The following is a 23,005-nucleotide window of genomic DNA, read 5'->3' on the forward strand; positions in this document are numbered from 1 at the left end:
ATATACCACCCAAAGAAAGGGTATGAAAATGCCGGGTGGAGTTAGCTTTTCGACGAAGACCTGTCCCGTGCAGCGAAGCCCTGTTAGTAAGACCCCCCGCAATAATGGATTATAGAAGAATATTATTCCAAATACTCCTCTGGACGCATATAGTAGCATTGCGATTCCGAATCTTTTTATTTATGAATATGAACAGAAAAAATTCATTGTATCGTTGGGTCGGAGCGGAGGTTTGGTCCAGAAAAATTAGAAACAAAACGTCTACTCTACCGCATTGAAGTCTATAGCGCTGTATTTCCACGAAAGTATAATTCTTACCATCAGGATACGATCCTTTCTTTTGAACTAAACGTCTCTACGATGGGTCCAGGTTCTATGTCCAATCCCAAATCAAGGATTTCTCGCTCTTGATCGGAGTCATAAACTAAAAAAAAACTACCTTTTTATCCTTTTTCTCAAGGTTATAGAAAACTTCCTTATCTAGTTCTAGCATTTTGAAAAAAAAAAAATGCTTCTTTTTTTACACACAGTTCGAGTCACTTGTTGACTCACGATTACGCCTGTTAAAAGTTTCAAACGTCCTCTTTTTTGAAATTGAAAGAGAGTCCTATAAAAAGGTCTAACTTCCAAACTATGTCTTTTTTCATTCATTCTCCTTTAGTTTTTTTCTCTATCTAGAAGTGGAATAGAATAACCCGGTTGAAGGGTAATGATCATACGTCTGTAATGCATTGTATGGCCCAGAATAGGTCCTATTCTTCTACCTTTTCCAGGTAGTCGATGGCTATTCACAGCTACCACCTTAACACCAAAGAAGAGTTCGACCCAATGCTTTATTTCTGTCTTAGTGAATCCCGATTCGACATTAAAAGTATATTGATTCTTTCCCAATAAACGAAGACTTTTTTCTGTAAATACTGCGTATTTGATTCCATTATCATTATCATATGATAATACTATATTTTATTATTTTATTATTTTATTTGTATTTCTTTATTGTATTATACCTTAATATATATATTCTAGATATATAGAATAGACGAATCTCAATTTGTCAAGTCTCATGATCATATCATGATCTATTTTTATTCGGCTCAATCTTTTTTTTCTAAAAAAGATTGAGCCGAGTTTAATTGCAATCAATTAGAAGAATAAAGAAGAATTACTGCATTTCATAACTGATTTTTTTCTCTTTTTATTTCGTTTCTTTTTTATTTATACCTTCTTTATCTTTAGTTTTATCTAGTTAATCAATAGTATCTACCGGCTCGAACTCGAATTTGATCGCCTTCCATACTTCACAAGCTGCGGCTAGTTCAGGACTCCATTTGCAAGCTGCTCGGATAATTTCATTACCTTCGCGAGCAAGATCGCGCCCTTCGTTACGAGCTTGTACACAGGCTTCTAAAGCCACTCGATTAGCTGCTGCACCAGGTGCATTTCCCCAAGGATGTCCTAAAGTTCCTCCACCAAATTGTAATACAGAATCGTCCCCAAAGATTTCGGTCAGAGCTGGCATATGCCAAACATGAATACCACCTGAAGCTACCGGTATAACACCTGGCATGGATACCCAGTCCTGAGTGAAAAAGATACCGCGAGCACGATCTTTTTCAATAAAATCATCGCGCAATAAATCAACAAAACCTAAAGTCATTTCGCGTTCCCCTTCTAACTTACCTACTACTGTACCGGAGTGGATATGATCTCCCCCAGACATACGCAATGCTTTAGCTAATACACGGAAATGCATACCATGATTTTTCTGTCTATCAATAACTGCATGCATTGCACGGTGAATGTGAAGAAGTAGGCCATTGTCGCGGCAATAATGAGCCAAAGTAGTATTTGCGGTGAATCCCCCAGTTAAGTAGTCATGCATTACAATAGGAACCCCTAATTCTCTTGCAAATACAGCTCTCTTAATCATTTCTTCACATGTACCCGCAGTCGCATTCAAGTAATGCCCCTTGATTTCACCGGTTTCGGCCTGTGATTTATAAATAGCTTCGGCACAAAAGACAAAACGGTCTCTCCAGCGCATAAATGGTTGTGAGTTTACGTTTTCATCATCTTTGGTAAAATCAAGTCCACCACGTAGACACTCATAACACGCTCTACCATAATTTTTTGCGGATAATCCCAATTTTGGTTTAATAGTACATCCCAATAAAGGACGACCGTACTTGTTCAACTTATCTCTTTCAACTTGGATACCATGAGGCGGGCCTTGGAAAGTTTTTGAATAAGTAGGGGGAATTCGTAGATCCTCCAAACGTAGAGCACGTAGGGCTTTGAAACCAAATACGTTACCTACAATGGAAGTAAACATGTTAGTAACGGAACCCTCTTCAAATAGGTCTAATGGATAAGCTACATAACAGATCCATTGGTTGTCTTCCCCAGCAACAGGCTCGATGTGATAGCATCGTCCTTTGTAACGATCAAGACTGGTAAGTCCATCAGTCCAAACAGTTGTCCATGTACCAGTAGAAGATTCGGCAGCTACTGCAGCCCCTGCTTCTTCGGGCGGAACCCCAGGCTGAGGACTTACTCGGAATGCTGCCAAGATATCAGTATCCTTAGTTTCATACTCTGGGGTGTAGTAAGTCAATTTATAATCTTTAACACCAGCTTGAAATCCAACACCTGCTTTAGTTTCTGTTTGTGGTGACATAAGTCCCTCCCTATAACTCTTGAATTAAGAATTCTCACAATAACAGGGTCTACTCGATGTTAATTAGGCGTAAATGAAACTTTAGCAAAAATCTCGTAAAACAAAAAGGATATTCAATTAATATAATATCAACTCATTAAAGAAAATTGAGGGCATGCTTAGGTTAATGAATATGTTTCATTCATATATAATGCGTACACCCTGTGTATGTTCTATCCTATAGGAATTCCAATATAGGAATTCGATAGGAATTGAGTTGTTGTTATGGTAAGTTAACACGGTTCGTTATTAAACCATGGATTTGATTTACCAAATCCATAATTATTGTATACTCTTTGATAGATATAGCGCAACCCAAATTAATTCCTAATCCTTATTTTACAAGTTCTTAATAGTTCTCTTTTCTTATTTTGAATGCAAATACCTAACTAAATACTAATAAAATTCTTTGTTGACAGCAATCTATGCTTCACAGTAGTATATATTTTGTATATCGAAGTCCTAGATAGGAAAGTAGAGTAGGCACAGATCCTCCACAAAAGGCAAAATGTATATGAAAAAAAAGATTGATTGAACTTTCCAATGGACTCATTCCATGAGTAAACGATTGAATGGGATTCGCTTGGGCAACGAAATCAAGTCCTGGTCCCCTTTTCTCTCTTATTGAATTAACTAATTCATTTCCTTTTTACTTTTGGATTTTTTTTGATTTGATTTGGCATTATTCAACAATAAAAAAAGAAAAATTTCGACAAATTCCTTTTTTTTAATTATGTGATAATTATGAGAACCAATCCTACTACTTCTCCTCCCGGGGTTTCCACAATTGAAGAAAAAAGTACAGGTCGTATCGATCAAATTATTGGACCCGTGCTGGATGTCACTTTTCCCCCAGGCAAGTTACCTTATATTTATAACGCTTTGGTAGTCCAGAGTAGAGACACTGCCGATAAGCAAATTAATGTGACTTGTGAGGTACAACAATTATTAGGAAATAATCGAGTTAGAGCTGTAGCTATGAGTGCTACGGACGGGTTGATGAGAGGAATGGAAGTGATTGACACGGGAGCTCCTCTCAGTGTTCCGGTCGGTGGAGCTACTCTCGGACGAATTTTCAACGTTCTTGGGGAGCCTGTTGACAATTTGGGTCCTGTAGATAGTAGTGCAACGTTCCCTATTCATAGATCTGCGCCTGCCTTTATCGAGTTAGATACGAAATTATCCATCTTTGAAACAGGTATTAAGGTCGTCGATCTTTTAGCTCCTTATCGACGTGGAGGAAAAATAGGACTATTTGGGGGGGCTGGAGTAGGTAAAACAGTACTGATCATGGAATTAATCAATAACATTGCTAAAGCTCATGGGGGCGTATCCGTATTCGGTGGAGTAGGGGAACGGACTCGTGAAGGAAATGATCTTTATATGGAAATGAAGGAATCCGGAGTAATTAATGAAAAAAATATTGAGGAATCAAAGGTAGCTCTAGTCTATGGCCAAATGAATGAACCACCGGGAGCTCGTATGAGAGTTGGTTTAACTGCCCTAACTATGGCGGAATATTTCCGAGATGTTAATAAGCAAGACGTGCTTTTATTTATCGATAATATCTTTCGTTTTGTTCAAGCAGGATCAGAGGTATCCGCTTTATTAGGGAGAATGCCCTCCGCAGTGGGTTATCAACCTACTCTTAGTACAGAAATGGGTTCTTTGCAAGAAAGAATTGCTTCTACTAAAAAGGGATCTATAACTTCGATTCAAGCAGTTTATGTACCTGCAGACGATTTGACCGACCCTGCCCCTGCCACAACATTTGCACATTTGGATGCTACTACCGTACTTTCCAGAGGATTAGCTTCCAAGGGTATTTATCCAGCAGTAGATCCTTTAGATTCAACCTCGACTATGTTACAGCCTCGGATCGTTGGCAACGAACATTATGAAACTGCGCAAAGAGTTAAGGAAACTTTACAACGTTACAAAGAACTTCAGGACATTATCGCAATTCTTGGCTTGGATGAATTATCGGAAGAGGATCGTTTAACTGTAGCAAGAGCAAGAAAAATTGAGCGTTTCTTATCACAACCGTTCTTTGTGGCAGAAGTTTTTACTGGTTCTCCAGGAAAGTATGTTGCTCTTGCGGAAACTATTAGGGGATTTCAACTAATCCTTTCCGGAGAATTAGACGGCCTACCTGAACAGGCTTTTTATTTGGTGGGTAACATCGATGAAGCTAGCACGAAAGCTATAACCTTAGAAGAGGAGAACAAATCGAAGAAATGAAATTAAATCTTTATGTACTGACTCCTAAGCGAATTATTTGGGATTGTGAAGTGAAAGAAATCATTTTATCCACTAATAGTGGCCAAATTGGCGTATTACCAAACCACGCCCCCATTAACACAGCAGTAGATATGGGTCCTTTGAGAATACGCCTCCTCAACGACCAATGGTTAACAGCGATTCTGTGGAGCGGTTTTGCGAGAATAGTTAATAATGAGATCATCATTTTAGGAAATGATGCGGAACTGGGTAGTGATATTGATCCGGAAGAAGCTCAAAAGGCACTTGAAATAGCCGAAGCTAACTTGAGTAAAGCTGAGGGTACGAAAGATTTGGTTGAAGCGAAGCTCGCTCTCAGACGAGCTAGGATACGAATCGAGGCTGTCAATTGGATTCCCCCATCCAATTGAAGACAATCCAGTGGTTTATAGTTGATACAAAGAAAAAGGGAAGAGGGGTAGAAAAAGTTATTAGATAGCGAAGCGAAGTAAGTCCAATGCTATCTAGTAATTTTTCTACCTACTTACCTACTATTGGATTTGAACCAATGACTCCCGCCGTATGAAAGCAATACTCTAACCACTGAGTTAAGTAGGCAATTTATCACCACAAAGGAAGACCCATTACTTCGATCGATTATATATTGAATCCCTTTTCTAAGCAATACCGCTCTGTTATTGGTCTGTTATATACTAAATACTAAACTAAATACTAAACAGATACAGATCAAAGGGGTATCCTCTGGCATTAGAAAATATTCATCTTGACAAGAAATTATCTATATGTTAAGATATCTCTGATAAGGGCTATAGCTCAGTTCGGTAGAGCAACTCGTTTACACGTGCGCCAATGCTTTTCAAAGGAGCTTATTATGCAATGAACATAATCGATCTTATTGCAAAATCAATGTCTTACTTCATAGATTCGAGAGAATAGGAGAACAGTAGCCTGACAAACAGTCGGTTCAGTCCGATTCAGGTGCCAATTCAGGTGCCTAATCAAATAGAACCCTTATGGATTTGCTAGTTGATAAGGTAAATATCCAGCCCACTAAATGCTAGGCGTAATGAGGATAAGGGCCTCCAAAAAACTTCTTTTCGTTCTATGAACTTTAAGGTGTATGAAGTCTCATAGTTAACTCTTGCAGTGGAACGATAGAGACTCCATTTCACTTAGGTTGATTTAATTTAGACCGGAGGCAGACCTAAGTCAAGGTAATCCTCCTTTGAAACACTTTGGTATTGCTCCTAGATAGATCATAATACAAAAAATCAATCAGAGCACAGGGAGCCATCTCATTATCTTTCCGTAAAGAAAAACTATGGTGGACTAACTGATCTTTAAATCAGTTTATGAAAGAGCCCAATGCAAAAAAATGCATGTTGGGTCTTTGAAACAGTTCAAATCATTTCGATAATAATCCGTTTGATCTGTTTTACCGAGAAGGTCTACGGTTCGAATCCGTATAGCCCTAATATGCCCTTTTTTAGATTTTAGGATCTCTATCCTATGTTTTCTTTAGTTTAGTATAGTTTTCATTTTCTCATTAGTATTTGTTTATAGACTGGATAGGCGCCTGCGACATAGAATAGAGATAAAAGCATTACCAAAGGCTCATTCATCGAAAATCAAAATCATACAGACAGGAAAAGAAAAACGAATTTCTATCAAATCAATAGAAGAAAGGATCCTTTCCCTGATTTGAATCCCGTCCTCCTTCAAATAGGATATCTCTAGACTTCCCTATAATAACTGCAATGATTTTATCCATTTTGCGAATTCCTACTTTGTTTTAAGTATATTTATTACTTTGTTTATAGATACATTATGTAAATTGATCAACTTTAAATAGAAAAAATAAAGTAAAGAGTAAATAAGAAAACAGAATATTCTGTCTCATAGTTCTGAAATAGAGTTCTTTATTTTTATTTTATAGTATTACTTCTCATTAATTATACTGCATAGATTAGTCCTACTATCTTAATTAGGTTCTAATTTAGTAGTATTCTCATTTTTATTTAATAGTCTCTTATTATTTTATTATTAAATATTAAATAAAGGATAGAGCTATTCTTTTTTCTAGAGATTCTAGAGAAAGCGAGACAAAGTGAAACGAGAAAGTTTTCTTTATATAAGAATTAGATCTACATACACCATATCTAAATAGAATGGAAATCCAAAAGAAAGGGAGTTGGGATTCCATTGGATGAATCTTTAAAGAAGATGCAGCACAGAGGAAACAAAGGCTAAACTTAAACTAAGCGCTTTTGTTTGAACAAAAAAGATTCTTGTTTCACCGAGGAAAAGAGAGAAGTTCTGGATAAATTGACAATGCTGAATTGAATTGACTAATTTAAGTTCCGCCTATTCCACATTAATGGGAGTACATTATGTTTCTGCTTCACGAATATGATATTTTTTGGACATTTCTAATAATAGCAAGCCTTATTCCTATTTTGGCATTTTCGATTTCAGGACTTTTAGCCCCGGTTAGTGAAGGACCAGAGAAGCTTTCTAGTTATGAATCGGGTATAGAACCCATGGGAGGGGCTTGGGTACAATTCCGAATACGCTATTATATGTTTGCGCTCGTTTTTGTTGTTTTTGATGTGGAAACCGTCTTTCTATACCCTTGGGCAATGAGTTTCGACGTATTGGGTGTATCCGTTTTTATCGAAGCTTTGATTTTCGTGCTTATCTTAGTTGTTGGTTTAGTTTATGCATGGCGAAAAGGAGCCTTGGAATGGTCTTAACTGAATATTTAGACAAAAAAAAAGAAGGAAAAGATTCTATTGAGACAGTTATGAATTTGATTGAGTTTCCCTTACTTGACCAAACAAGTTCCAATTCTGTTATTTCAACTACACCAAATGATCTTTCGAATTGGTCAAGACTCTCCAGTTTATGGCCCCTTCTATACGGTACCAGTTGTTGTTTCATTGAATTTGCTTCATTAATAGGCTCACGATTCGACTTTGATCGTTATGGATTGGTACCAAGATCAAGTCCTAGGCAAGCAGACCTAATTTTAACAGCCGGTACGGTAACAATGAAAATGGCTCCCTCTTTAGTGAGATTATACGAGCAAATGCCTGAACCAAAATACGTCATTGCTATGGGAGCCTGTACTATTACAGGGGGAATGTTCAGTACGGATTCCTATAGTACTGTTCGGGGAGTTGATAAGTTAATTCCTGTGGATGTCTACTTGCCGGGCTGCCCACCTAAACCGGAGGCAGTTATAGATGCCCTAACAAAACTTCGTAAGAAGATATCGCGAGAAATAGTTGAGGATCAAACTCTATCTCAAAATAAAAATAGATGTTTTACTACCAGTCACAAGCTTTATGTTAGGCGCAGTACTCATACAGGAACTTATGAGCAAGAATTGCTCTATCAATCACCATCTACATTAGATATATCTTCTGAAACTTTTTTCAAATCCAAAAGTTCAGTACCTTCCTACAAATTAGTGAATTAGGAGAGGGGCTCTTTTGTGTAGAAAAATAAAAAGCAGGGCAATCTTTCAAACTTGCATCCGAAATGTGAAATATTTATACAAAGAGGGAGAGATGAAGACAATGCAGCAGGGTTGGTTATCTAATTGGCTAGTCAAACATGAGGTGGTTCATAGATCTTTGGGCTTTGATCACCGAGGAATAGAGACTTTACAAATAAAAGCAGGGGATTGGGATTCCATTGCTGTCATTTTATATGTATATGGTTACAATTATTTACGCTCCCAATGTGCTTATGATGTAGCACCCGGTGGATCTTTAGCTAGCGTGTATCATCTTACGAGAATACAATATGGTATAGATAATCCAGAAGAAGTCTGCATAAAAGTCTTTGCCCAAAAGGATAATCCTAGAATTCCGTCTGTCTTCTGGATTTGGAGAAGTGCCGATTTTCAAGAACGCGAATCTTATGATATGGTGGGAATCTCTTATGATAATCATCCGCGCCTTAAACGTATCCTAATGCCTGAAAGTTGGATAGGCTGGCCCTTACGTAAGGATTATATAACCCCCAATTTTTATGAAATACAAGATGCTCATTGAATGATAAGAAATTCATGCTCACTTATACAACACAACTCCAGATTTTATTCAAGTCAAGGAATATTTTTAGGTTCTTTTCCTAGATGAAACGGAATACCTATTTATAATTAATTCCTAATTATACAAAAGCATTCCAGATAGACTGAGCAAAAAAAGGGTTTCATTTGGATTCCCCTATTTTGAAAATCGCATATTAATTTCCTTCATATGAACAGAAAAATAGGATGACTCAAAGAAGTTCTCTACCAGGAACTTTGTACCGCGCACATTACTTAGCACAACTAGGAAAATAAGATAAGATAAAGATAAGCAAGACTAAAAAAATATTCGTCGGAATAGCGGAATACAAAATTAAGAAACGCAAAAAAATAAAGGGGAATCTCACCCCCTTCTTTATCATAAAGAAAAGATATATTTTAAAACTTCTTTAAAAAGAAAAAGAAGTGCCTCTATATTTATATTATAGATTTATCCACTTAGATGAATAAATATTATTAATGAATATGTATCACAATCCATCTCGAGGTATTTGGATCAATACCTATTCGGTGGATCTTTTTTTTTTTTTTCTCTGCCAGGAACCAGATTTGAACTGGTGACACGAGGATTTTCAGTCCTCTGCTCTACCAACTGAGCTATCCTGACCTTTTCTTGTGCATCATCCTAGTAGAGTATTTGTATCTATGTCAATTAAAAGGACTAAAAATTAATTAAAGTATTTCAAATTTTAAATTTGAAAATGGGGGGGGTAGTCCTATGCATTGTGCATGGTTTACTTAAATAAAACTTAAAAATAGAGTGAATAACCAAGATTTCTTGCCGATACTCTAATAAAAAAGAAATCTATTCAATGAATAGGATAAGATCCATTGAGTTCTCTTCGCATTCCTTTGTGAAAGAGTAGAATGAGAAAGCTAATGAATCTTAAACCCATTGCATTGATAAAAAGAAAAAAAAGTGCATTGATAAAAAGAAAAAAAAAAAGAGGATAAATAATAATAATATAGTATAGTTAGGGAATAAAAGAGGATTTGGGGATAGAGGGACTTGAACCCTCACAACTTATAAAGTCGACGGATTTTCCTTTTACTAGAAATTTCATTGTTGTCAGTATTGACATGTAGAATGGGACTCTCTCTTTGTCCTCGTCCGATTAATCCACTTTTTTAAAGATCTCGAAAACTTTGAATTTTAATTGAAGAATTTGATTATTCAATATTCGATTGGAGTGGATTCACAATAATGAAAAAAAAAAATTATGATATGAGTTTTTTATTTCATAATCATTATCATTTCTAATTTCATTTTTAAAAAAGATAAAGAACCTATATTATAATTAGAATATAATATGAGTTCTGTGATTAATCGTTTGCTATGTCAGTATCTATACGTGTTTATTAAATGTATAAGGTATAAAACCCCTCTTTCTCTAATTTAGAACTAGAAGGAATTCCACTAACAACACAACGTAATTAACTCGATTCGTTAGAACAGCTTCCATTGAGTCTCTGCACCTATCCTTTTCCTTTGTATTCTAGTTCGAGAACCCCTTGTTTTCTCAAAACACGGATTTGGCTCAGGATTGCCCTTTTTTAATTCCAGGGTTTCTCTGAATTTGGAAGTTACCACTTAGCAGGTTTCCATACCAAGGCTCAATACAATCAAGTCCGTAGCGTCTACCGATTTCGCCATATCCCCATTTCCCTCTTCTTTGAGACCAGGATTCCTTGTGTAATTTCATCCATCTCTTAGTTTTTTTTTTGAATCATTGAGTTCATCACTCAACGTAGTCTAGCAGTTCAGTTCGACTCTATTTGAGAGACCTCGCTTGCTTATTGCAATTCAGAATTGAATTGATTCTATCCTTGATGTATTTGCAATTCAATCCGAATCAATATATCCAAAAGTTTTTATCTCCCCCACCTCCCGTCTTACTTTTTTATAGTATTCAAAATTATACTATAACGCTTGATATTTATTCTTTTTTTCTAATCAGAATTAGCAATTTTATTTACTCTGACTCTATGTTCCCCTTAGTGAAATATTAATCCTCAAATTATTAACAAATAATAAAGTCTATAATGATCGAATGAAAATACCAATAAATTCTATAATTTTATTTTTTAATATCCTATAGTTAAGCATATCAAGCTAACTTTATCTTTAAGAAGTTTTAGTATTTTTTTATTTTTATAAGTATAACTTCAAATTTAGAACTAGTTAATAGCTAAGATTAATAACTAATATCTGAGATTTTACGGATTTCCTATACTATACCTATTTCTATTTGTTACACTATTTCCGTTATGTAAGCCCACTTAGCTCAGAGGTTAGAGCATCGCATTTGTAATGCGAGGGTCATCGGTTCAAATCCGATAGTCGGCTTTTTTTTCTCTATCGATGTTCTACGAACAAGAATCTCTTTTTTTCCGAATTAAATGGAGAATCCAGGATCTTTTATGTTTTTTACCTTACAATTTTGCTAGATACAAAACAATAAAATAAATAATATATATACAAAAAAAAAAGATTTTGATGAAATTCCATTTTTTGGGGTACTTTAGTTGATTTTACTCTGTTTATCCTGTAGTTTAATTCAGTTTTAATTTCGATGTATTCTGTAATGTAAATACAATGAAATTAATTGTGTAAAATGAAATTTCAATAAAATAAAAAAAGGAGTCTTCATGTCCCGTTATCGAGGACCTCGTTTAAAAAAAATACGCCGTCTGGGAGCTTTACCAGGACTCACTAGAAAAACACCTAAATCCGGAAGTAATCTTAAAAAAAAATTCAATTCTGGGAAAAAGGAGCAATATCGTATTCGTCTTCAAGAAAAACAGAAATTGCGTTTTCATTATGGTCTGACAGAACGACAATTACTTAGATATGTACATATCGCTGGAAAAGCAAAAAGGTCAACAGGCCAGGTTTTACTACAATTACTTGAAATGCGTTTGGATAATATCCTTTTTCGATTGGGTATGGCTTCAACCATTCCTGGGGCCCGCCAATTAGTCAACCATAGACATATTTTAGTTAATGGTCGTATAGTCAATATACCAAGTTTTCGTTGCAAACCCCGAGATATTATTACTACGAAAGATAACCAAAGATCAAAAGGTCTGGTTCAAAATTATATTGCTTCATCGGACCCGGGGAAATTGCCAAAGCATTTGGCGATTGACACGTTGGAATATAAAGGACTAGTAAATAAAATCCTAGATAGGAAGTGGGTCGGTCTCAAAATAAATGAGTTGTTAGTTGTAGAATATTACTCTCGTCAGACTTGAACTTAACGAAAAAAGGAAAGGTTCATAGAATTTTCTTCCCCTTCCCCTTTCCCCGAACTAAATCGCCCTAAGACCATTACCATTAATTTGTATTTTCCCATCAACTAGCTAAAATTGATTAACCCTAGGATTAGGATCCTTTTTTCTTTTTTCCTCTATGTGTATTTTACATACCACAGTAATTTGCTATAGAGAATTTCTAATTTCTATTAAATCAAAATAAGATAATATAAGATATTATATTATTGCTGGAAAAAATTGTTATTTGATTTGATACATTGTGATCCTTAACGTTGATGAATTAAGAAAAACGGAAAGAGAGGGATTCGAACCCTCGGTAAACAAAAGTCTACATAGCAGTTCCAATGCTACGCCTTGAACCGCTCGGCCATCTCTCCTACATAACTTATTATGGAAAATAAACTGAGTGAATAGCGAGTTTTCTTATTCCTGCAGTACAGGTACAACCGCAACCACTCGGGGGTTCCATAGTTCTATTGGAAAAATTCCTTTTGATCTAAGTGGAAGGATACAGGATTTTTTACTAGAAATTGCGCTCGCTATAAAATAAAAGTTTTAATTTGGGTTTTCCCGCAACTAAAGAAAAAGAAAATGGAAGAATTCTTCTTATTGCATAATAAAATAAAGAAACCTTAGAATTCCGTTTGCATAAGATACGCTACACCATACTATCGAAATCAAAAATAGGGTATGAGACAATTAATAACTTTGAAAACACGAAATAGTTGATAACATAAGTTGTTGTTCAGAAATAGGAAAGTGGAATGAAATCCAGTCTTAGTCAAATATTTCATATCTCTTCGTGTCCAAGCAGAAGGAAAAGGATACAATTTGAGCTGAGCGGAAAATCCATATCTCTCTTATCCATTTAAAGCATATGGATTTAGAGTAGAGCATATGGATCAATCTATTTATAATTATAAGAATCGAATGTGTTTGTTTTTATGTTATTTTGTGAAGGAATGAAAACAATTCTATATAGAATGGGTTGGGAATTATGCCTAGATCCCGTGGAAATGGAAATTTCATTGATAAGACCTCCTCAATTGTAGCCAATATTTTATTGCGAATAATTCCGACAACCTCAGGAGAAAAAAAGGCATTTACTTATTATAGAGATGGTGCGATTTGACTCTTTTTTTTGCTTTTTTTTAGCCCTACCTATACCTCAGTCTTACGAAAAAGAGAGGGGGGTTGGCATAGAGAGAACCAAATTTGTAAAGCAAACAAACCCACGCTTCGGGAAGGTGAGGCGAACTAACAATTCCTTCCGTCGTGTATCCTCGATTGATGCGGCTTCAGATACTTCAATTGTAGATTTGAGTATTGAGCGAAAGGTTACACCTACAGGATATGGTATGGTATGGATTACAGGCCAATCCTACTCTATTAGTATCCGTAGGCAGCATAGGGGAGAAAAGCACTACACCTAGAAATAGGAATCAACAAGAGAAAAACTTTGTTAGAAATTACCCCTTTCCTGATCGGTATCAGGGCTGGGAAGAATGGTTGGGATAACAAACAACCATCAGGTTTGTACTTTGGATACCCCTATAACCATCAAAGATCGTTGAAGTAGCTAATTCCTCTAAATAGGAGGCGTTGAGAACAAAGAAATTATTGGAGCTATCGTTTTCCTCTAGCATTAATAGAATTCATTGGTGTTAAGAAAAACCTCTTGTGGGAAGGTTGGCTAGAGATTTCTTGGAAAAATACCAGCCCCTTTCGGTTCATAATGAGACGGGACTAATTCTATTTTGATTCTATAGATTATTTCGCTTAGTACTATTATGTACAGAAGGGAGGAGCCGTATGAGATGAAAACCTCATGTACGGTTTTGGAACGGAGATTTTTTGAATAGAATGAACGACCGTAACGGATGTTGGCTCAATCCGAAGGAAATTATGCGGAAGCTTTGCAAAATTATTATGAAGCTACGCGACTAGAAATCGATCCCTATGATCGAAGTTATATACTCTATAACATAGGCCTTATACACACAAGCAATGGAGAGCATACAAAGGCTTTGGAATATTATTTCCGGGCACTAGAACGAAACCCCTTCTTACCGCAAGCTTTTAATAATATGGCCGTGATCTGTCATTACGTGCGACTATCTCCACTATAGAAAGAAAAAAAAAAAAGAGAGGATCAAATTTTCTAGTAAATACTAGAAAAAAAGGGCTTTCTACATAGGGATCGTAAAAACAACGATTTTTCCCTATCAGCTGTAGGAAGGAAGGACACTTCACGAGAATCAAAAAACGAAGAAAGTATGGCCTATACTACTACTCTATGGATAAAGTTTCTCAAATTGATAGAGAAAGCACCGTAAAGATCAATTAGTGAGCGACTGGGTCGATACAACTAAAAAAAACTGCTTACTTATCCCATGATATGGGGCAAAATTTAGGAATCCGCTTATGTAATAGAGCCGATCCACTAAGGGATTAAGCAGCGGTGTAGTATCAGATCCCAAAGATAGTAAGTTCTTTTTTCTTTCTTATGGAAAAAAGTCTTTTTCAAGGATTCTATAGAGATTTCATATATGAAACCGGGATAGTTACCTCTCAGAAAATTTGAACGAAGGCTCTATATCTATCTATGCTTCATTCTTCTGAAGGTGGGAAAAAAGATCAAACTGATTATTGATAAAAATTAGGGTTTGAAACTTAGGTAATTAATTTCTTCTGCTTAACCCAAGAACAAATTGGATCGATTTTTGATAAATCGAATTCAGTTAAGATAGGGGAAATTCAGATAGCAATTTCTGAGCCGTATGAGGTAGGAAACTCTCAAGTACGGTTCTAAGGGAAGGAACTTCCTATTCCGACCGAGGAGAACAGGCCATTCTACAGGGTGATTCGGAAATTGCGGAAGCTTGGTTTGATCAAGCTGCTGAATATTGGAAACAAGCTATAGCGCTTACTCCGGGAAATTATATTGAAGCACAGAACTGGTTGAAGATTACGAAGCGCTTTGAATTTGAATAAGACCATGCTCCTTCTTTTTCATAAAATGGGTGGTTTGGTTGTTGATCCATTAATCAAATAAATTAGGTCGTAAGATCGAATCAAGAATTTCATTATATCCATTTCTTATACCTTCTATTTTATATGATATTTCATAAGAATAAACCATAGGGATAGGGTCTAGAATAGAAGTAATAAAGTGAATAAAAAGAGGGGGCAATCTAAATATTGCTAATATATTAGGACCATCTTATTAATAATTCTAATGAGTTATCTTGGAATTTAGAATCAAATAAAAAACCCTATATTATGCTCAAGGAAAGTAGATATAGATAGGAGCTTATGCCCTCAAAAAAAATACACTAGTTTCTTAAATTAAAAATAAAAAAGATTTTTTTCTTACGTCGAGAAATATTTGTTTTTCAAGATAAACAATGTCCGTTAGGCACCTAATCTTTATGTCATAATAGACCCGAACACTTGCCTCGGATTGACTTCAATATATAATTGCTCCAGTGAATAACTAAAAAAAAAATAGAAGGATGGTAGATAGTAAAGAAAAGAACTAATCACAATATCTATCTTTCAAAATCTATCTTTCAAAATCTATCTTTCAAAATATATATCTTTCAAAGATTCACTAAAAAGACAGTTGGCGGGTCTCTTTGTATGTCTTGTCCGGAAAGAGGAGGACTTAATGATTATTCGTTCGCCGGAACCAGAAGTAAAAATTGTTGTGGATAGGGATCCTGTAAAAACATCTTTTGAGGAATGGGCCAGACCCGGCCATTTCTCAAGAACACTAGCTAAGGGCCCTGATACTACCACTTGGATCTGGAACCTACATGCTGATGCTCACGATTTCGATAGTCATACTGGTGATTTGGAGGAGATTTCTCGAAAAGTCTTTAGTGCTCATTTCGGGCAACTTTCCATTATCTTTCTTTGGTTGAGTGGCATGTACTTTCATGGCGCCCGTTTTTCCAATTATGAAGCATGGCTAAGTGATCCTACTCACATTGGACCCAGTGCTCAGGTAGTTTGGCCTATAGTAGGGCAAGAAATATTGAATGGTGATGTAGGCGGGGGTTTCCGAGGAATCCAAATAACCTCTGGTTTTTTTCAGCTTTGGCGAGCATCTGGAATAACTAGTGAATTACAACTCTATTGTACTGCAATTGGTGCATTGATTTTTGCAGCGTTAATGCTTTTTGCTGGTTGGTTCCATTATCACAAAGCCGCTCCCAAATTGGCCTGGTTCCAAGATGTAGAATCCATGTTGAATCACCACTTAGCGGGATTATTAGGACTTGGGTCTCTTTCTTGGGCGGGGCACCAAATTCATGTATCTTTACCAATTAACCAATTTCTTGACGCTGGGGTGGATCCTAAAGAGATACCACTTCCTCATGAATTTATCTTGAATCGGGACCTTTTGGCTCAACTTTATCCTAGTTTTGCCGAAGGAGCAACCCCTTTTTTCACTTTAAATTGGTCCAAATACGCAGAATTTCTGACTTTTCGCGGAGGACTAGATCCAGTAACCGGTGGTCTCTGGCTGACCGATATTGCGCACCATCATTTAGCTATTGCTATTCTTTTCCTAATCGCAGGTCATATGTATAGGACCAATTGGGGTATTGGCCATGGACTTAAAGATATTTTGGAGGCTCACAAGGGCCCATTTACAGGACAAGGCCATAAGGGTCTTTATGAAATCTTAACAACGTCATGGCATGCTCAATTATCTCTTAACCTAGCTATGCTAGGCTCTACAACCATTGTTGTAGCTCATCATATGTATTCTATGCCTCCCTATCCATACCTAGCTACTGACTATGGTACACAACTTTCCTTGTTCACACACCACATGTGGATTGGCGGATTTCTAATAGTCGGTGCTGCTGCACATGCAGCAATTTTTATGGTAAGAGACTATGATCCAACTACTCGATACAACGATCTATTAGATCGCGTCCTTAGACACCGCGATGCAATCATATCCCACCTTAACTGGGTATGTATATTTCTAGGTTTTCACAGTTTTGGCTTGTACATTCATAATGATACCATGAGTGCTTTAGGCCGTCCACAAGATATGTTTTCGGATACTGCCATACAATTACAACCTATCTTTGCTCAATGGGTACAAAATATCCATGCTACTGCGCCTGGCGTAACAGCTCCTGGTGCAACAACAAGTACTAGCTTAACGTGGGGAGGCGGCGAGTTAGTAGCAGTAGGTGGCAAAGTGGCTTTGTTACCTATTCCATTAGGAACCGCAGATTTTTTAGTCCATCACATTCATGCATTTACCATACATGTGACTGTATTAATACTTTTGAAAGGTGTTTTATTTGCTCGGAGTTCCCGTTTGATACCCGATAAAGCAAATCTAGGTTTTCGCTTTCCTTGCGATGGGCCTGGCCGAGGGGGAACATGTCAAGTATCCGCCTGGGATCATGTTTTCTTAGGTTTATTCTGGATGTACAATGCAATTTCGGTAGTCATTTTCCATTTCAGTTGGAAAATGCAGTCGGATGTTTGGGGTACTATAAGTGATCAAGGGGTGGTAACTCATATTACAGGGGGAAACTTTGCACAGAGTTCCATTACGATTAATGGGTGGCTTCGAGATTTCTTGTGGGCACAGGCATCGCAAGTCATTCAGTCTTATGGTTCTTCATTATCTGCATATGGTCTTTTTTTCTTAGGTGCTCATTTTGTCTGGGCCTTCAGTTTAATGTTTTTATTCAGCGGCCGTGGTTATTGGCAAGAACTCATTGAATCTATCGTTTGGGCTCATAACAAATTAAAAGTTGCTCCTGCTACTCAGCCTAGAGCCTTGAGCATTATACAAGGACGCGCTGTAGGAGTAACCCATTACCTTCTGGGTGGAATTGCCACGACATGGGCATTCTTCTTAGCGAGAATTATTGCAGTAGGATAGTGGCTAGGAGGATTTGAAAGGCATTATGGAATTAAGATTTCCCAGGTTTAGCCAAGGCTTAGCTCAGGACCCCACTACTCGTCGTATTTGGTTTGGTATTGCTACCGCACATGATTTCGAAAGTCATGATGATATTACTGAAGAACGTCTTTATCAGAACATTTTTGCTTCTCACTTTGGGCAATTAGCAATAATCTTTCTATGGACGTCCGGAAATCTGTTTCATGTAGCTTGGCAAGGAAATTTTGAATCATGGATACAGGATCCTTTACACGTAAGACCTATTGCTCATGCGATTTGGGATCCTCATTTTGGTCAACCCGCTGTGGAAGCCTTTACTCGAGGAGGTGCTGCTGGTCCAGTGAATATTGCTTATTCTGGAGTTTATCAGTGGTGGTATACAATAGGATTACGCACCAATGAGGATCTTTATACTGGAGCTCTTTTTCTATTATTTCTTTCTACGCTGTCCTTAATAGCGGGTTGGTTACATCTACAACCCAAATGGAAACCAAGCCTTTCGTGGTTCAAAAACGCGGAATCTCGTCTCAATCATCATTTGTCAGGACTTTTCGGGGTAAGTTCTTTGGCTTGGACAGGACATTTAGTTCATGTTGCTATTCCCGCATCCAGGGGGGAGTACGTTCGATGGAATAATTTCTTAGATGTATTACCCTATCCCCAGGGGTTGGGACCCCTTTTGACGGGTCAATGGAATCTTTATGCCCAAAACCCTGATTCGAGTAATCATTTATTTGGTACCGCTCAAGGAGCGGGAACTGCCATTCTAACTCTTCTTGGGGGATTCCATCCACAAACACAAAGTTTGTGGCTGACCGATATGGCTCACCATCATTTAGCTATTGCATTTATTTTTCTCATTGCCGGTCACATGTATCGAACTAACTTCGGAATTGGGCACAGTATTAAAGATCTTTTAGAAGCGCATACTCCTCCGGGGGGTCGATTAGGGCGTGGGCATAAGGGCCTTTATGACACAATCAACAATTCGATTCATTTTCAGTTAGGTCTTGCTCTAGCTTCTTTAGGGGTTATTACTTCCTTAGTAGCTCAACATATGTACTCTTTACCTCCTTATGCATTCATAGCACAAGACTTTACTACTCAAGCTGCTTTATATACTCATCACCAATATATTGCAGGGTTCATCATGACAGGGGCTTTTGCTCATGGAGCTATTTTTTTCATTAGGGATTACAATCCGGAACAGAATGAGGATAATGTATTGGCAAGAATGTTAGACCATAAAGAAGCTATCATATCTCATTTAAGTTGGGCTAGCCTCTTTCTAGGATTCCATACCTTGGGCCTTTATGTTCATAACGACGTCATGCTTGCTTTTGGTACTCCAGAAAAGCAAATCTTGATCGAACCTATATTTGCCCAATGGATACAATCTGCTCATGGCAAGACGACATATGGGTTCGATATATCTCTTATCTTCAACGAATGGCCCCGCTTTCAATGCGGGTCGAAGCCTATGGTTGCCCGGATGGTTGAATGCTGTTAATGAGAATAGTAATTCGCTTTTCTTAACAATAGGACCTGGGGATTTCTTGGTTCATCATGCTATTGCTCTAGGTTTGCATACAACTACATTGATTTTAGTAAAGGGCGCTTTAGATGCACGCGGTTCCAAATTAATGCCAGATAAAAAGGATTTTGGATATAGTTTTCCTTGTGACGGCCCAGGGCGCGGCGGTACTTGTGATATTTCTGCTTGGGACGCATTTTATTTGGCAGTTTTCTGGATGTTAAATACCATTGGGTGGGTTACTTTTTATTGGCATTGGAAACATATCACATTATGGCAGGGCAACGTTTCACAATTTAATGAATCCTCCACTTATTTGATGGGATGGTTAAGAGATTACCTATGGTTAAACTCTTCACAACTTATCAATGGATATAATCCTTTTGGGATGAATAGTTTATCGGTATGGGCGTGGATGTTCTTATTTGGACATCTTGTTTGGGCTACTGGATTTATGTTCTTAATTTCCTGGCGGGGGTATTGGCAGGAATTAATTGAGACTTTAGCATGGGCTCATGAACGCACACCTTTAGCTAATTTAATTCGCTGGAGAGATAAGCCCGTGGCTCTTTCCATTGTGCAAGCAAGATTGGTTGGATTAGCTCACTTTTCCGTGGGTTATATATTCACTTATGCAGCTTTCTTGATTGCCTCAACATCAGGCAAGTTTGGTTAATTTAGTTTGTTTTTTTGTACTGTATCAGCACCTAGTTCATTACTCTTGATAGAGAGGGAGGATCTGCCTTTTTAGATTTCTTTTTCTATTTATTTTTCCATCTAGGATTAGAACCGTATACTTGGTAATAATAGCAACGACACATTATGGCAAAAAAAAGTTTGATTCAGAGGGAGAAGAAGCGGCAGAAATTAGAACCAGAAATATCATTTGATTCGTCAATCTTTAAAAAAAAAGATAAGAAGCAAAGTTTCTCCCTTGAGTTTGAGTGAAAAAACGAAAATGCGAGAAAAATTGCAATCCCTACCGCGTAATAGTGCACCTACACGCCTTCATCGACGTTGTTTTTTGACCGGAAGACCTAGAGCTAACTATCGACATTTTGGGCTATCCGGACACGTACTTCGAGAAATGGTTTATGAATGTTTGTTACCGGGTGCAACAAGATCCAGTTGGTAAGGATAAAATACCCTTTCGTATTTGTATGGATTTCTGGAATTGATAATCATAGAGGAGCCCTCTTTACCATTCTGTATAAATGGACTATTCTATTTGTATAGATATTGGTAGAGGGGCGTATCCAACCCTCTTTTATCCACTAGTTACCCCTCTTTAGTTTAAGAGTATAGAGCAGTTTGGTAGCTCATAAGGCTCATAACCTTGGGGTTGCGGGTTCGATTCCCACTACCGCCTCCATACTCCTTCTTTATGATATATGCATGATATAATATATACATCATGCATTTGTATCTGGATTTTTTGATTTCCTAAAAGAGTTTTGGTCTAACAGTTTTTTCTCGGAAGAAGCAAAAAAATAAAAGAAAGAATAAAATATGAAAGAAAAGCGTCCATTGTCTAATGGATAGGACAGAGGTCTTCTAAACCTTTGGTATAGGTTCAAATCCTATTGGACGCAATCTTATTTCTATCTATTCTTTAAATAACTATACTAAACTAAAAACAAAGAAAACTTTTTTGCATGATTCAAATGAAAAAGCTTTCTCAACGATTCCTATTCTACTAACAAGAGTAGACATGCAAAATTTATTTGTTACTGAAGAGAAAACCGTTCCAGCTGTTCCTGAATAGCTTCCTTCAAAAGGATTTCCGCTTGCTCGGTGAATGTCTTGCTAGAAGATATAATTTCTTGGAATTGAGGTTTAGTATCTTTTAGATGTTTACGTAACTCATCCAGAAATTTATTTACCTGTTCAATTTCTAACGAATCAAGATATCCTCTTGTTCCGGTATAAATAGTAGCTATCTGCTCTTCCACTGGGAGAGGATTTGCCTGGGATTGTTTAAGCAATTCCCTTAATCGTCGACCCCTTGCCAATTGATTCTGACTTGTTTTATCGAGAGCAGAGGCGAATTGTGCAAAGGCTTGTAACTCTGCGAATTGCGCTAGTTCCAATTTTGATTTGCCAGCTACTTGTTTCATGGCTTTAATTTGAGCCGCGGATCCTACTCTGGAAACAGAAATACCCACATTAATAGCGGGTCGAATTCCGGCATTGAATAGATCCGCAGATAAGAATATTTGTCCATCTGTAATGGAGATTACATTAGTAGGAATATAGGCGGAAACGTCTCCAGATTGAGTCTCAACTATTGGTAAAGCGGTCATACTTCCTTCGCCTAAAAGAGAATTTAATTTAGCGGCTCTTTCTAAAAGGCGTGAATGCAAATAAAAAACATCCCCTGGATAAGCCTCACGTCCGGGAGGTCTTCTTAATAGAAGGGACATTTGGCGATAAGCTTGTGCCTGTTTGGAGAGATCATCATAAATTATTAAAGTATGCCGTTCGCGGTACATAAAATACTCAGCCAGGGCTGCTCCCGTATAAGGAGCGAGGTATTGTAATGTAGCAGGTGAATCCGCCATTTCAGCTACTACAATAGTGTATTCCATGGCCCCCTCCTCATGGAAAGTAGTTACTACTTGAGCTACGGAGGATGCTCTTTGACCGATAGCTACATAAACACATATTACACCTTGCCCTTTTTGATTGAGAATTGTATCTGTGGCTACTGCTGTTTTGCCAGTCTGTCTGTCCCCAATAATTAACTCTCGCTGACCGCGCCCTATAGGGATCATCGAATCGATAGCAATAAGCCCTGTTTGAAGAGGTTCGTATACGGAACGCCTGGAAATTATACTTGGAGCAGGAGATTCAATTAAGCGAGATTCGGAAGCTATAATTTCGCCTTTCCCATCAATAGGTTTAGCCAGAGCATTTACAACACGACCCAAGTAAGCCTCACTCACGGGTATCTGAGCAATTCTTCCTGTTGCTTTTACAAAACTTCCCTCTTGTATCATCAACCCATCGCCCATTAATACAATCCCAACATTTTTGGATTCCAAATTCAGAGCAATACCCCTAGTACCTTCTGCAAATTCGACTAATTCACCTGACATTATTTCACCAAGACCTATAATACGAGCAATCCCATCCCCCACTTGAACTACGCGACCTATATTCTCAATCCCTACTTTCCTATTATATTGTTCAATA

At 37.3% G+C, this 23,005-nt stretch overlaps 4 non-coding genes across 4 annotated transcripts; 2 read left to right on the forward strand and 2 right to left on the reverse strand.

Moving 5' to 3' along the window:
* Positions 1-9,590: 9,590 nt before the first annotated feature.
* TRNAF-GAA (transfer RNA phenylalanine (anticodon GAA)) lies at positions 9,591-9,663 on the reverse strand. The gene has a single exon. It is a non-coding gene; the product is annotated as a tRNA-Phe (tRNA).
* Positions 9,664-11,330: 1,667 nt separating this feature from the next.
* TRNAT-UGU (transfer RNA threonine (anticodon UGU)) lies at positions 11,331-11,403 on the forward strand. The gene has a single exon. It is a non-coding gene; the product is annotated as a tRNA-Thr (tRNA).
* A 1,219-nt stretch (positions 11,404-12,622) lies between these two features.
* Positions 12,623-12,709, reverse strand: TRNAS-GGA (transfer RNA serine (anticodon GGA)). The gene has a single exon. It is a non-coding gene; the product is annotated as a tRNA-Ser (tRNA).
* Positions 12,710-21,330: 8,621 nt separating this feature from the next.
* On the forward strand, positions 21,331-21,402 carry TRNAR-UCU (transfer RNA arginine (anticodon UCU)). The gene has a single exon. It is a non-coding gene; the product is annotated as a tRNA-Arg (tRNA).
* The last annotated feature ends 1,603 nt before the right edge of the window (positions 21,403-23,005 follow it).

Source organism: Triticum urartu, unplaced genomic scaffold, assembly GCF_056163025.1.
Source record: "Triticum urartu cultivar PI428250 unplaced genomic scaffold, HENAU_Tu73 scaffold2, whole genome shotgun sequence".
NCBI lineage: Eukaryota > Viridiplantae > Streptophyta > Magnoliopsida > Poales > Poaceae > Triticum > Triticum urartu.